This window comes from Marmota marmota, unplaced genomic scaffold, assembly GCF_001458135.2.
Source record: "Marmota marmota marmota unplaced genomic scaffold, marMar, whole genome shotgun sequence".
Taxonomy (NCBI): domain Eukaryota; kingdom Metazoa; phylum Chordata; class Mammalia; order Rodentia; family Sciuridae; genus Marmota; species Marmota marmota.
Genome location: NW_025999968.1, coordinates 57,758,175 through 57,773,239, shown reverse-complemented (window position 1 = coordinate 57,773,239; position 15,065 = coordinate 57,758,175). Strand labels below are relative to the sequence as shown.

Genomic DNA, 15,065 nt, shown 5'->3' with positions numbered 1-15,065 from the left:
GGACGGGATCTGAAGCCTTCGGCTCTCACTAATTCTCTGTAGTTGTAGAAGTTAAACATTCTCCCCTTTTTCTCACAACAGGCTGAAGAATGGATTACTGCTATTACAGTCAGCTGGTGTCCTAGAGATCAAGGGACCCCCGTTAGGAAAACAGTTGAGATGTAATCCTTCCTCTGCACAAGTTGGGACCTCATCTAAGTCCCCATTATTACCATCATCCCTGGTAAATGTCCAACAAAGTACACCTGGACCTCAATTTCCTCAAGCAACACATTCATGGATTTAACCAACCATGAACGAAACTGTTTTTTAAAAAAATGCATGTGTACTAAACATGTACAGATGATTTTCTTGTCACTATTCCCTAGACAATGCAGTATGACAACTATTTATACAGCACTTAGATCATATCAGATATTAGATACAATCTAGCGTTGATTTTGAAGGACACTGTGGAATGTGCCTAAGTTGTGTGCAAATATTGTGCCATTTTATGTAAGGACTTGAGCATTTGCAGAATTTGTATCCATTGGTGGTGGGGGAGCAGGGGGGCCTGGGGGCTGGGACCAGGAGGCCAAGGGACAAATAGATTAGATTAGATCCCCACACATTCAGTACAATAATCCTAAATAGAAAGTGTTTGGAGAAATAAAAATGCTTTCTCTGTTGCCAATGTTGACTTGGTAATAATAGAATGAATATCATTGATACTTATGCACAGAAAGAAAAACCCAAATAAGATTTCATAGAAATTCAAGAACAATGTTTGATGGGAATTTCGTTGTTTTTGGTTTCTTAGCCATCAGAATTTTAATTTGTATTGAAGAAGCTCAACAAAAACTCCATCAATTTGAAGATGCAAACGTTGATTGGCAAGGAAAGCCAGAGGGCACGTGCCTCACGCCACCGCGGTCCAGCACACAGGTGGGAAAAAAAAAGGGACAGGTGGGGAAAACGAGGCACAGAGAACCCAGGAGGAACCCAAAGCAGAATCGCAAATCCTGGAATGCGGCAGAAAGATGGGCAGATGGGACTCCACGGTGTTGGGTCAGACAGTGGTGAAGGAAATGGACCACCTTCTTTCACAAAGGTCTGCAGCAATGGGACAAGGGAAAGCAAGGAGAACACAGGCCCACGTCAAGGAGAAGTGCCCGGGTTTACCCAGCCTGAGCCGCAGACTCCGTCCTGGGCCTGGGCAGCGCTCACCATGATGCCCTCCCTCCATATCAAGACAGTGGGATCCACAGGGAAAGTCCTTCCACAGCCCTGACTGAGCTCCCAGGCTGCAGGCATGTCCAGCAGAGCCCTGGGGACGCTGTCTGAAGGTCAGGTGGGGGCAGCGGCTCGGGGTCTGCAGCCTGCCTCTCCAGGGCCAGCAGTTTCCAGCTCAGTGTCCCTCTGCTTCCTGGCCTTGCGCCAGGCTTAGTTTTCTCTGTCAACCCATCCCACTCTGAGGCCTGATGTCGAAGTCGTCCCACCCTGAGCCAAATCCTTCCCATCACCCCTCTTTCCTTTTCTGATGACGGTCCAACATGGGAGCATTCCAACCGGCGGTTCTGACCTGTCCCTCCGTGGCTGGGTGTCCAGTGGGATCTCGGGTGAGCAGCTCCATTTGTCCAAGTCAAGGCATCGAGACTGGGTTTGAAAGATTGCTCTTCTCCACGACTTCCTTGCCTCACAGGGGACTTGTGCCATCCTTGGTGGGTACAGGGACGGCACCAGCTGTTTTAATGTCTCACAACATTGGGAGACATGAAGGTGGGGCTCTCACTCTCTCAAAGTGGGGGCTGCTGGCTCAGGGGCCAGGAGTTCCTCTTAAGAAAAGGAAAAATCCAGGTAATTCCGTGCAGTGGCAAAGCAGACTGGGAATGAGTTTTGTTGTTTGTTTGTTTGGGGAGGGAACACTAGTTTTATTCAGTGAAATGGTGCTTTACCATCAAGGAAAGACTACCTGGTGGAATGTTCCAGAACAGGCAGACTTTTGACCCCCTCTGCTGCTTATGACCTCTTGTTCTCTGCTGTCAAGAAAACCACTTTTTTTTTTCTTTTGAGGAAATTGAACAAAATTAAATGGAACTGTGTGGGCAGACAACACCTCAGTGTGTTATTGGGGACAGATTAGGATCTTTCGGCTTCCTGGATGACCTCGGATTTCACACAGCTCAGACACTTCAACACAACCCTGCTTTAAGTGACGAATGGCCTCCTGCATGCAGGCCCTGCCCTGGACACTGGTTACAGCCACACCATCTGCTGGGCACTGGTAGAACCACATTGGCTACTGCAAAACATAAGACTGTTTTCCTGTGGTCCTCTCACAAGAAAAGTGAGGCCTCAGTATTGGTGGGCAAATTGAGAAAACAAAACACATATAACTTGTCATTTAGAAAATGGAGAAGGCCGCCTGATGTGTTACACTGAGTTTTCAGAAGAGAACATATTCCACGTGTTAGCCCTCCAGCTCACCTTTATGCTGAATTTAAGAGAGTATCCTTTGGGATATCATAACAGCCTGGGTCAGATGATAAACATCGACCTTCAAATGTCAGGGCAGTGGCCAGAACTATGGCAGCTTGATTACCTGAAAAAGCTTCACACTGCAAATATCTAGAAAAGCTGCATAGTATTTTTTTTTTCCAAAAATGCATTGGTGATTCTTTATGGAAATATCAGAAACATGTAACCCAATGCGGAGGCAGGTAGGGGTGAAGTGGATTTTGGTTTAAAAAATATGAAAGTCTAATTTTCATGGCCCATAAGAGATAAGAATTGAGATCTCGGAGCTACATAAATAAGAGTGGGAACTGAGGGTCTCTGATTGGGGTATGACTCTGTGAAGATAGGATCAGGAAATTACCTGGGCAGCAGAACAGGATTATAAGGAAGTCAGTCTCTTTGTGCCTGAATTCAGGTATGAAGAGAGAAATCTCCCCCAAATTCATAATACAGACCTTTCCTAAGCACAGGATCCTGGCTCAAATTCTCACTTCCCACTCTGCCCTGGAATTCCTTGGATAAGAAATGAGTATACTAATTGCTCCATACCTGTGTGTCCCTTTGGAATTTGAGAAAAGCAGAGATAAAATCTCTTTTGAGAAACACTCTCATAACAGAGCACATGGGAAAAAAAGTAAATCTCAATATTAAAAATTAAAATATATGAGGATGAAATATCCTGCACTCAAAGGTCAGCAGGCACAACATGCGTAGCCGTGTTAAAACCAGAGTAACCCGGGATAAATAAATAACAGTCTGAAAGAGAATATAAAGTAAGTGTGTTTAAAATGATTCCAGTTATAGGCTAAAAAATAGATATTAGTAAAAAGGAATAAACAGATTGTAAAAGAATAAGCTAAATCTTTGAGAAATAAAATGTAATCATTGAAATTAAAAATCTCAATTGGCAGATGAGCAAAGAAGTGATATGGTTGGAGAGAAGATTAGTGATCTGGAAGATACATATAAGGAAGAATACTTAGAACATAGAGAAAGAAATGTAATATATGATATACAACTTTCATGTGTTTTTATAGAGTATTATAGAAAGGAAATAGAAAAAAATAGGGAAGAGTAAACATTCAAATAAACGATTGCTGAGAATTCTCCAGTACTCTTCAAGGACAGATCCAAGAAATATACTGAGTCCTAAACAGGAAAACCACACATGGGCACATTGAAGTGAACCTACAGAATGCTAAACCAAAGATAAAATAGTAAAAAGCACCAGAGAGAAAAGCAGAACAACTACAAAGGAACAGCAAATTATGTAGTACAGATTTCTTAAAAAATAATAATCAGGAAATGGTGAAATAATGTAGTTAAAATACGCAGAGGAAAAAATATTGCAAAATTTTATATGCAAATAAGCTGCTATTCACAGGCAAGAATGAAATAATATTTTTGTTCACACAAAACCTTAATAAGAACCACAAACTTTTAAATATGGACTTTAATTTTAAAAATTAAACATAAAGAGAATAAAAATATGACAAGAGACTATGGTAAATAAATAATTGGTAAACATATAGGTACATCTAACAAGTATTGACAAGGTAAAATAACTATAGGTGACTTAGGGACTATTTTAATTTGCAAATAAATATAAAATATACCAGTGAGGTCCAACTAAACTCTTAGATAACTATTGTATTGAAAGTGGGAGGGAACAATTGGACGTAAAGGAAACTCAAATATTTCTAGTTGGTAAAAATGGCTAAGAAATTCATTAATATTAGAATCAAGTATGTCTGCTAAAGTGTCACCAAAGAACAGAAGGACAATCTGTAACTTACAAAAAAGTGGAAAGGAAAGGAGGGTGTGGACGGGGATAAATAAAATCTTAATTTGTAGAAGAAAACAGGAGAGGAGAAGAAATAAGTGTCCTGTTTTGATTTTTTCATAGAAAACAGCATTTTTGTTACATGCACATAAATGAGTGAGAAGTTTTGTGTCACCATCTGCTGACATACCCAGGAGTTTAAAAATTAATGCAGTGAACACAGCAGCTGGCAGCACCTCCTTCTACGGCTTTTCCAGGCACTTTGAGCGTCCCTTGCTTGCCTTCTACACTCTCTCGGTAACGTTATTAGCAGTTTTGCTAAAAACAAACCCATGAACCCTCGCATGGTAATGCCGGTGTTCACCAGGCCGCACGTTCTTGGCTGCCCCGTGGAAGACAGGAACACGGTCGGCTCCCAGTCTGTGGCAGGGAATCCCCTAGCACCAGGGTCTGGATGAGGCCGCGCCAGGCTGACTGTGCTCATAGACACTACTGCCTCCTACTGGTTACCGAGCGGCCATGCAAGTCAGTTTCCCCGCTGTGGAGGTGAATGGCAATGACACTCTCCCTAGAGGACGGTTGTGAGGAAGTCACCAGCACAGCTGGTGTTGTCGTTCATTACTTATCAGTCACACCCCCGAGCTCCATAGATGTATTGCAATAAAAATAAATAATAACAACAATTAATAAAATAACAATGGTAGCAATGATTACTGTTATATTTTTATGATTATTACATGGTGTATGTTATGCTAAACTATTCCCACATGCGTGTTGGTTTGGATGCTGAAGGTCCCCTAGAGTTAGATGAGTTGAAGAGTTGGTCCCAGGTGGCACAACTGGGAGGTGCTGTGGACTCTTGGGTGCTGGAGAGTAATGGAAAATCCTAAGGCCCATTTCAAAGGGAATTGTAGGATCCTAGATCCTTCCTGCCTCTGTTTGCTCTTGCCATGATGTGCTGCCTCATCACATGCCCAAAGTGATGGAGCTCTCTGTGAGCATCCAAAACTATGGACCCAAATAAACCTTTTCTCTTTTTAAGTTAATTGCCTCATGTATTTTGTTAGAGTAACACAAAACTGAGTATTATACAGCATATTAACTAATTCATTAACTCATCCTCCAAACAACCACTTTGAATAGTATTTATTACATCCCTGTTTTTTTTAATATTTATTTTTTGGTTAGACACAATACCTTTATTTTGTTTATTTATTTTTATGTGGTATTGAGGATTGAACCCAGGGCCTCGCACATGCTAGGCAAGCGCTCTACCGCTGAGCCACAACCCCAGCCCAACATCCCTGTTTGTATAGATGGAGAAATAAGGGCTTGAGAAGTTAAATTGGGTTGGTGAACTATAGCCTGCAGGCCAAATCAGCCCATGCCCACTAGGTGACACATTGCCTGTATATACAGGGTGACTTCCATGCTGTAGGGGTGGAGGAATTGTGAGAGAGGTATATGTGGTCCATAAACTCAAAAATACCTACTCCCTAGTTGATCCTTTATAGAAAACGTGTGCAGACCTTTGAATTAGATGATCCTTCAAGTGCACACTGGTGAGATGCCACTCTGTAGTGAAATTGAGAGGCATCCTTTCCAGACATGACTTTCAATATTTTTGTAACTTAAGTATTGTATTGTCTTCTTGGGTTTTAAATACTCTGTCCTGGCATGTTCTAGTTACATATAGCTAGCCTCTATAACTTGAAACCCTGAGAATCTCACGTCTCAGCACAGGGAAGTGTATTTCAGTCTCGGGTCAGTGAGGGTGTAGTTGGGCAGGGGCTGATAAGAGGACTCCTCTCTCTGCAGTCATTCTCTTACCATGGCTGACAAAGACTCGGGTCCCCCTGAAGGTCAACATGCACAATGAAGCGGGTGGAGACTGTGTAAGAAAAGTGTTATCAGTAGAGGCCTTGAGTTCAGACACCAACTCCCAGGGATAGAGAATTCTGAGCAAAACAAGATGACTCCAGTGTCTTGCCAGTCCCGCATCCTCAGACTGCCTGCTTGGATGAGACTTTCCCACAAATAACCTTTTGGTGGAGCCTATATACTAAATGTGCTGAGCCAGCTCTGGGTCGGTCATGCCTTTGCTGAATCACCTGGCCCCACCTTTCCCTCTCTGTGTGTGTCTGTTTGTCTTTCCTTCATCCCCCACCACCCCTCATCTGGATTCTGAGCTAACAGCCCAGGTGTGAGTCTACACTTATTCCCAGATTCTGTATTTACACACTTCTCACTTTGTGAGGTTCATGGAGATCTAGACTCAAGGCTTCTTCCCACTGGTTCACAAATATGTAGGTAGTGCCCAGGTCAGGGGACAGTGGCTGGCTGGACACACACTCCCATCGGGGACAAGCTTCTTGTTCCAGGTCTGCCATAACCAGTGTCCTTCCTACGGTCTGTTGCCTGCTGTTCCATTTTTCACGGATTGCACTGTGTAACCCCCTGCCCAGTGTAGTGCTGGGGCTGGCTGTCACTCTTGTGTGCAGGAGGCTTGCAGTGTGACTCATGGACACAGGATGAGAGTCTGACTCATTCGGGTACAAGTGACAGTGCTGCTGTCCCACTTAATAAAATAATATATGCAAAATAAATATTAAATGATGTGTCTTTAAACAGAAGCAACCAGAAAACGAGGTTCCGTGTTTGTTCATGAAAACATTGAGATCAGCGGTTCCCAGGAAGCTTCCCCTGAATGTCCCACAAGAGCATCATTTGGTATCCACTCAGCGTGGATGGGACTGGGCAGAACATGGCATGTCAACACCTGTGACTCACTGTGTTACATACCAGCACAGTAAATAATAGAGATCATAATAAATAAATAAAAATAATTACATAATTAATTACTTTTCAAAAACAAATAACTTTTGCAGTCATGGCGTCCCACGGATGATTGCTGTTGTGGCTACTCATTCGAGTAAAGGAAGACAGTCCTACAGGAAGAGAACTCTGATCATTTGGTACTTGGAGTTTCAGCCTTTTGTTGAGCAAGGCCTAGAGGCAGGCTCTGAAAGTACCTCCAAGGGCGTGGACATCATTTATTTCTAAGCTCAGGCACAACTGGCAAATTACTGAGAAGCATTCATAAAGCAACGGTGAAGCAACGGGAAGGACAAATTTGGTTGAGATCTGACTCTGAAAAACCACCTGGGGCTTGCCCGTTGAGTTCCTAGCTTGTTGCGATCATCTGGGTTGAGATTTACCTTCTTTACGGCCTGCTGGGATTAACTTCTTTTGCTGGATCTCCATGAGTCCTAGAAAGGTCCTCGGGCCCCCAAAATGCTGGTGGTGGGGGGGGGGCTGATGAGACGTGTGTACTCAGCTTCTCGAGCACAGCAGAAGCTTAGATTCAGAACCAAGGATGCAGAGCACGTGGCTGTGTGAGACCCAGGGCTGAATTTTGTTCCCCAAGAGAGGGACTAGGCTCCAGTACCTCAGAATGACACCTTATTTGGAAATAGACTCCTAGCAAATTATCAGGTTAGGATGGGTTCATCAGGGAGGGCCCTAGCTCAATACGACTAATTCTTATCAAATAGGACATCTGGACATGCACAGAGGAGGACAAGGGAGAAGGGAGCACCCAGAAGCCAGGGATGCCTGAGGCTGACCCTAACCCACCTCCTCAGCTAGAGGGGTCCACTCCTCCAGTGAGTGGTGACCTGCAGGGTCCGGGAGTTGTTCCTCCCTCTTTCAGCTCATGGTCTTTCTGATGCCCAAGGGTACATATGGCCTGGTCTCCTACATTGGTGGCTGTCAGTCCAGGCCAGGTGGCACAATGAGGAGCAGTGACATTCTGGTGGTGTGCCTTGAAATACTGACACATTTAGTTACGACCCAAGAGCTAAGCCTGGAGGAAACACCACTGGTTACGTGTGGGCAGCGTGAAGTAACAACCAGGAAAAGAGGCAGAGCAGACCCTTGGGACCGCTTCTGAACCTGTCTGTGGCTCACCTTTGGCCCCGTGGTGACTCGGTTAGTCACAGGCCAACAGGGTGCCCAATCTGTAAGCGAAATGTGAGGACAGATGTTTTAAAGAAAAAAATTGCCACTCATGGATTTTAGTTTGTTCTTGTTCACAAATCGACCACTTGCCCAGGGCTGGGTGCCTTGTAACAGTCCCGGATGTGGAAAGAAGTTTTTTTCCTGAGTGAATCCACTTCCGGGGCCTGAAGCCAGGGCCCTAGGTGGGTGCTGTTCTTCCTGATGTGTGTGGGTAGCGGGGGGCGGGAGCAGGGGCTGCATATAATAGCTTGCCATCCGGTTTTTCTCAGTCCTGTTGAGTAGGATAAGAATGCTATTTTGAATTGGGCAAAGGAATTCCCAAGCATGTGGTAAGCACAACTGTTTAAATGGCATAAAAGTAAAATTTCACAGAAGGCAGAAAAATAGCAGCTTTCATATGTAGAGTTAGATATATTTCTAGATTTTATTTTGACATGCTTTGTATATATTAATTTTGTATCTTACATTTTGTATTAGTGTGCATTTTATTTATTTACCTATGAGACATGTACATTTTCTCTTCATAGGCTATATATTTTATAATAAGACAGATGGATATATTTTAGAGTAGACTGCAAAATTCAATTTCTTCCCCAATTCTGTGGAGCAAACCCTGGGCCTTGAACATGCTAAGCAAATGCTCTACCACTGAGCTACACTCCCAGTCCGACAGCAAAATTCAAACAAATGTTTTAGATAAAAGAAATATTATATGGGCGATGGGCTTCCTAGGTATTTGGTCATTAGGATACTATAATATATTATTAAATTAAGTGAAAAAAAGCACAACATAAGAATAGAACATACACAGAATTTTACAGAAAAGGAAAACATATACATTAGAAAACACTCCATCTTTGGTGGTCTAGCTGGGTGATTTTTATTTTCTTTTGCATGATCAATTTTAAGTGTCCACATTTTCTACAAAGAACATGGGTATTACTTACACAATCAGAAAAAAATAGGATTCTCTGACAAGCTTTCCATGCACTTTCCTATTTACTTTGTTTACTTTCATTTGCATGTTCATTTTCTGCCTGGTGTTTGAAGCGCATGGTAAAGCCATAAACAGAACTTTCCAGGATGCAACAAATACTATTGCAAAGGAAAAGAACTGTCTTCAGGTATGTCCTCTGTTCCGATGTACGAATGGGCTCTCAAATTCCCTCTCAGTGCTACCAGCAAGCCCTGCTCCAGCTGAGAGAGCAGCCGTGGACGCATAGCACTTTGATCATATAGTGAGTGATTGATGTTAATTCCAAGGAGGCTTTCAAGACAGTCTTAGAAATATTTGCTCTGGTGTTTCGAAACGAAAAACGCTTTGATCCCCTGTAAGCTTTCTGCATGGTGGGACAGGACTGCAGAGTTCAAGGGTATGTCTCTTGGCAAGGTCTAACCTGTGAGCTCACCCATCCCCACGGTTCTGGTGCCTGCTTCTCGTGCCAGGTGCCAGGTCCTGATTCTCTGCACCCAGGGAACGTTCTGGAAGCCGTGGCCCTGGCCACATTTGCCTGAAGAGGCAAGAGAGGTGCCTGCAGGAATGGCCCCCTATTTTAGGACAGATGCTTTAAAGGAACTGGAAAAACAAATTCTTTCTTACCTCCTCTTGAGACTTTCATTAACAGTGTTTATTCTCGGATGAAGGGGATTAAGGGAAAAGGTATTTCAGATGTTGGTTCCCTGCCGGATGCTGGGATGCTGGCTCCCAGCTTGTGATGCAATCGTTGTATAACATGAACTCTGCCGAAGCTGTTTTAATGTCCCCTAGCTAGGGGCTGCGCTAACTGAAAACAGGCTTCCTTCCCGACACGCCTGAGTGTTGCTTTGGTGGCCTCCACTTAACATCTTCTCAAACTTCTCGTAAGGCAGTTGTTTTCAATAGTTCTTTCCCGTGGTGGAATGGGAGAGAGGACATGACTTCCTGTCATTTGGGAAAGTAAATCCAAGGACAAAAAGGGAGTAGAGTTTCTGGGAAGCAAAGCTTGTAGGATCAAGCAGGATTGGGCGGTGCAGGTGCGGGCTCTCCCCTCCGAGCATGGCCAGGTCAGGGCCTGCACAGGGTCCCCAGGCTTACAGCCCAGAGTGAGTAATGATCCCTTCAAGATTTCTGTGTGGGAGGGCAGGACTGACATTGGCACTGGTACTTTTCCAAAATCAGAGCACCTCAAGAGACAGGGCGGAAGGAGCCAGCTGCCCCTGAATTCTGACACCCTCTATCCATCATTCCTTCCAGTGCCTTGACTTGACTTTCCAGGTTACATCACAGGTGAGCAGGAGAAGGCTCAGAGAGGGGAGGGAACTTCCCAAAGTCAAGACGCTGGTAGGTGGCAGGAGCGGAGTTCAACCAGCAGTGTCTCATTCTGAAGTCTGGGCTTCCTTCCACACGCTGTGCTAATTCATCTGTCTAACTCACCTTTTAAATAGAAACAGAAGGAATCTTAGCGATGGATAAGCAGGTGAGAGGGAAGAGAATTGGTCAAGACAGTTGGCTTTGTCTTATGAAGATCAGATCCTAAACGGTTTTTTCTTCACTTTCAAAGATAAGAGACTTAAACTGGGGGAGGAATAAATTGGTCACACCTCTGCCCAAGCTATGTACCCAGGCAACCAGGCCAAGAGGAGCAGGCTGGGACTCTCACCTCCATGGGAGGGTGGCAGAGGGACCTTCCCGATCCACTGCTCATGAGTTGAACCCTCTCCTGAGACCAAGCATGGAACAGAGGTCTGTCATGACCAACAATCAGAGTCACTATCACCGCTCTTGTTTTGACAAAGTCTGGCCTTGGTAAAGGTGGAATTAGAAAGTCGGCCAGAATTTCTTCACAACTTGAAAGTGAAGGAAATCATTAATTTGGTTCCTTTGGGCAAGTAGTCCTAATTGATCAGGACTCAAAATATACAGTCTGCATTTTTTCAGTTGATAAAATATGCAAGTAATTAACTTTTCTTTATCTTAGAGCCAAAATAACTGAAATGAAGTAAAACAGGGAAATTCAGTGGTTCTGAGTTATGTGACGAGCCACAGTCCCCCAGGAGCACGGAGAACCTGAGAGCAGGAACCTCCATCTCCCCAGGACAGCCTCACCTCAGCCCTGGCAAGTAGAGCCAGGCACGTCTTCCCCTTGTTGGGATCCTGCGTGGAATCCATGTGTGGGACACTAATACCTGTCACACGCCTGGGTCCCCAGAGCAGGACTGGGTGTGGGAGGGGCTCGCCTGTCTGGGGATACAGAATAAGGGAAAAGGAGGTCTATTGGGTACAGGAGGGGAATCCTTGGAGAGTTCAAGGGTATGTGGAGAGAATGAACACCAGGCCAAAGTCACACGGGAACCCAGGAGAGACAAGCTGGGGGGTTGCAAATGACCTGGAGAGACTAGGAATAGAGGGCACAATGCCCCGTGTAGTTGGATAGTCCCCCGAGAGCTCACGCCCCCTGAGACCCCAGCATGTGATCTTCTTTGGAAATAGGAGTCTGCAGTTGAAGTAGTTGGGGATACAAATGAGACCACACTACATCAGGATTGGCTCTAAGTCCACTGACTGGCACCCTTAAAGAATAGAGGACTCCAGCTGGGTATGGTGGCGCACACCCGTAATCCCAATGACTGGGAGGCTGAGGCAGGAGGCTTCAAGTTCAAGGCCAGCCTCAGCAACATAGCAAGGCCCTGAGCAACTTTCCGAGACTCTGTCTCAAAAGAAAAAATAACTTTTCTTTATCTTAGAGCCAAAAGAACTGAGATGAAGTAAAACAGGGAAATTCAGTGGTTCTGAGTTACGTGACAAGCCACAGTCCCCCAGGAGCATGGGGAACCTGAGAACAGGAACCTCCCCCTCCCCAGGATGGGGATATGGAATAAGGGAAAAGGAGGTCTAATGGGTACAGAGAGAGGAGAGAATGTGGCTCAGTGGCTACGCTTCCCTGGATTGGATCCCCAGTACAAAAAAAAAAAAAAAGAAGAAGAAGAAGAAGACACATAAACACGGAGAAGCCACGTGAAGAGAGGATACACTGGCCCCAGAGCCTCCGAGGGAGCATGACCCTGCCTACAGAACGGGGGAAGAAAATCTGCTCTCTTCAGCCACCAGGTGGGTGGCAATTCAGAAACAAAGCATCTCATAGCGGGGCCTGAGGCCATTCACACATCATCCTGGCCAGAGCAGGGGGTGAAGATGACCTGGATGGGAGAAGCCCGTGCACACCCTGAGTCCCCGACACGGGGACCTTTCAGGAGGCCCCACAGGCTGCAGCCTCCACCAGGACAGGACGGAGCACCTGCGGGAGCCATGGTCAGTCTCCAGGGCAGGAAAGGATGTGGCGGAGGAACTTAGGGGGATTTTATTTGACACGAGTTGAAGACATGGAAGAGACGAAGTCCCTTGGTCCTGACCCCTAAACAGCCCAGGGTTTCCTGGCCATCAAAATTGGAATTTAACATTGGCACCCCCTTATCAAATCCCCTGTCCTATTCAAATTTGGTCAATGTTCCAAATAATGTCATCTGTGACTCTTTCTTCACAGGTGCAAGATCTAATCCAGAATCCAGCATTCCATGATCACTTCCCCCGGGGGCTTCTTCATTCTGAAACGATTCCTTGGTCTTTCCTGGCCTCTCGGCCTCTGGTTTGGAAGACTGTGGGGCATCGGTCTCCGGGGAGCCCTCGTCTTGGGGCAGCCATCATGTAGTAGGTCCCTCACTTCGGTTTGCTGGATGTTTCCTCAAGATTAGATCCAAGTTGTGCATGTTGGCAGAAGCACCTCACAGGAACAGCTGCACCTATCAATGCATTACACTGGGAGACGGGCGATGGGCTTATCCCACTGACTCTTAGGTTGACTCTTCCCTCAGTGGAGACGGTATCCACGGCGCATGCCCATGTTAAATCCCTGTCCTTCTGTTGGCTTAGAACTGAAGACGACGCTTCCCACCGTGTGCAGAACCACGCACTACGCACACCTGCTACAAGGAGAGGGTGAAGACAGGCAAAGGATGACACTCCTTCTATCTAAAGGAGATTCTTTCCCACAAGGGAAGCGCTCAAGAAATCTGGCAAGCCCTGTGTCCACCAGAGAAAAGGGGGGCAACAGGTAGCACCGACAGTGTCAAGTCCAAGTCCAGCCCTGCTCAGGTGGCCCTTCGGCTTCTGCTGTTCTGCAGCCCTCAGAGTCCCAGAGGCAGGGGTCTGTGTCATCAGGACCCCCAGGAAGGAGGAGGGTCACACCGGGTGAGCACAGGGACCCAGGGCCACCAGCAGTTCGATTGTTTTCATGACCTGTTTCTTCTTTTTTTGTTTTGTTTTGGTGCTGGGGATTGAACCCAGGCCCTTGTGCATGTGAGACAAGCCCTCTACCAACTGAGCTAGATCCCCAGCCCGTGTTTATTTCATCTTTTGCACATTTGATTCACCCCTTTTAGCTTTGCCACTATTATTTAAATGCTGCTGCTGCTTCTCTTCCTAAAGTCTGACAACTTTATAATTTCTAAATGGTATTTTTCAAATATACATTTAATAGTAGCTCTTTTGAGGACATTATTTCCACATCAGTGAACCTCTAGAATTAGATACACAGTATCACATTTTCATTTAAATAAAGGGCCCATTCTTACTCAAAAATCAACATTTGACAGGGATAAAGATCTATAAAACAGTAAAAGATCATTTCTATAAGCTGTGATCAGTTATTGGAAATCTGTATGAATCATTTCATACTTAGCTCAATACATTTTGGGTTTCTTAAAATGCTAACAAAAATTATCTAAATGACAACACACCATTAAAACCTCATCATTCTTTTTCAGATTAGTCCTAAGTTCTAGATTAATTCAAGGGAGTTGCACACTTTTACGACTATTTGTTTCTCGTTTTTTAATCCTTTTAACCTTCGTTGTTTTAAGATATTGTTTCTAAATTTTATCAGCCAAAATAAGTTTTCCTTTGATAGCAAACACACACACATGCGCTCTCTCGCTCTCTCTCTCTCTCTCTCTCTCTCTCTCTCTCTCTCTCTCACACACACACACACACACACACACTCATGTGCTGCTCACTCATGCGCACTGGGGCTGGCTCGCAGGGACCTGGTGGAGCAGGAGGCAGGGCCCAGCACAGGAAGGGGACCCGTAAGCTAAGTAAGCAGAGACCCAGAGAGGAAATGAGGCCAGTGTGAGCCAAGGGCAGAGGCTGAGCTGGGCGGAGGGCCTTCTGCCTGCAGCAGAGGAAGCAGGAAGGAGCAGGCCCCACCAGGGACAGTGGGGGCCAGGTGGGCAGGAGACAATCTGGACGGTCAAAGATCCGCACAAGCTCTGTTAAGACCCTGTAGGTCACGCTTGCTTCCACGAAGCCCAGTGGAAACAGGAGCCCACTAAGATGAGAGCAGTGGACAGAGGTTCGGGGGAAGGAGAGGACAAGGCCCCTGACTTCTGAGAATCCCACTCCTGAGAAGGCTCTGAGGCAGTGGAGCCTCTTCTAGGGTTTTTGAGGAATCTCCTCTGTACGTGCGGTTTTGCGTCTTGTAAGGTCACAAAACACAACACCCTGGGCCACTCTGAGGGCCTGTGGCTGTAGCTTTCTTTCCCTTCTCTTAGGTTGGCTGATCTTCTGGAGACCACTGTCATTTCCTCAGCCCACTGTGATCCTTTTAAGAGAATAACCAGGGCACTTGCAGACTGGGTCCTGCTGTCTTGGAGGGAGTTAGACATCTTGGCAGGGCCTGAGTCCCACAGGGGTCTTGAGCTTCTGCACTCCTCGGGTCCCCAGACTGGTCTC

The 15,065-nt window shown here is 45.6% G+C and overlaps 1 long non-coding RNA gene across 7 annotated transcripts in view; it reads left to right on the top strand.

The window, feature by feature from the left end:
* The window catches only part of LOC125616960, a 30,316-nt gene extending 24,991 nt beyond the window's left edge, over positions 1-5,325 (top strand). For all 7 annotated transcript variants that reach the window (XR_007347771.1, XR_007347775.1, XR_007347776.1 and 4 more), the window contains 2 exons: positions 82-223; positions 800-5,325. This is a non-coding gene — a long non-coding RNA (uncharacterized LOC125616960). The remainder of the gene's footprint in view (positions 1-81; positions 224-799) is intronic.
* The last annotated feature ends 9,740 nt before the right edge of the window (positions 5,326-15,065 follow it).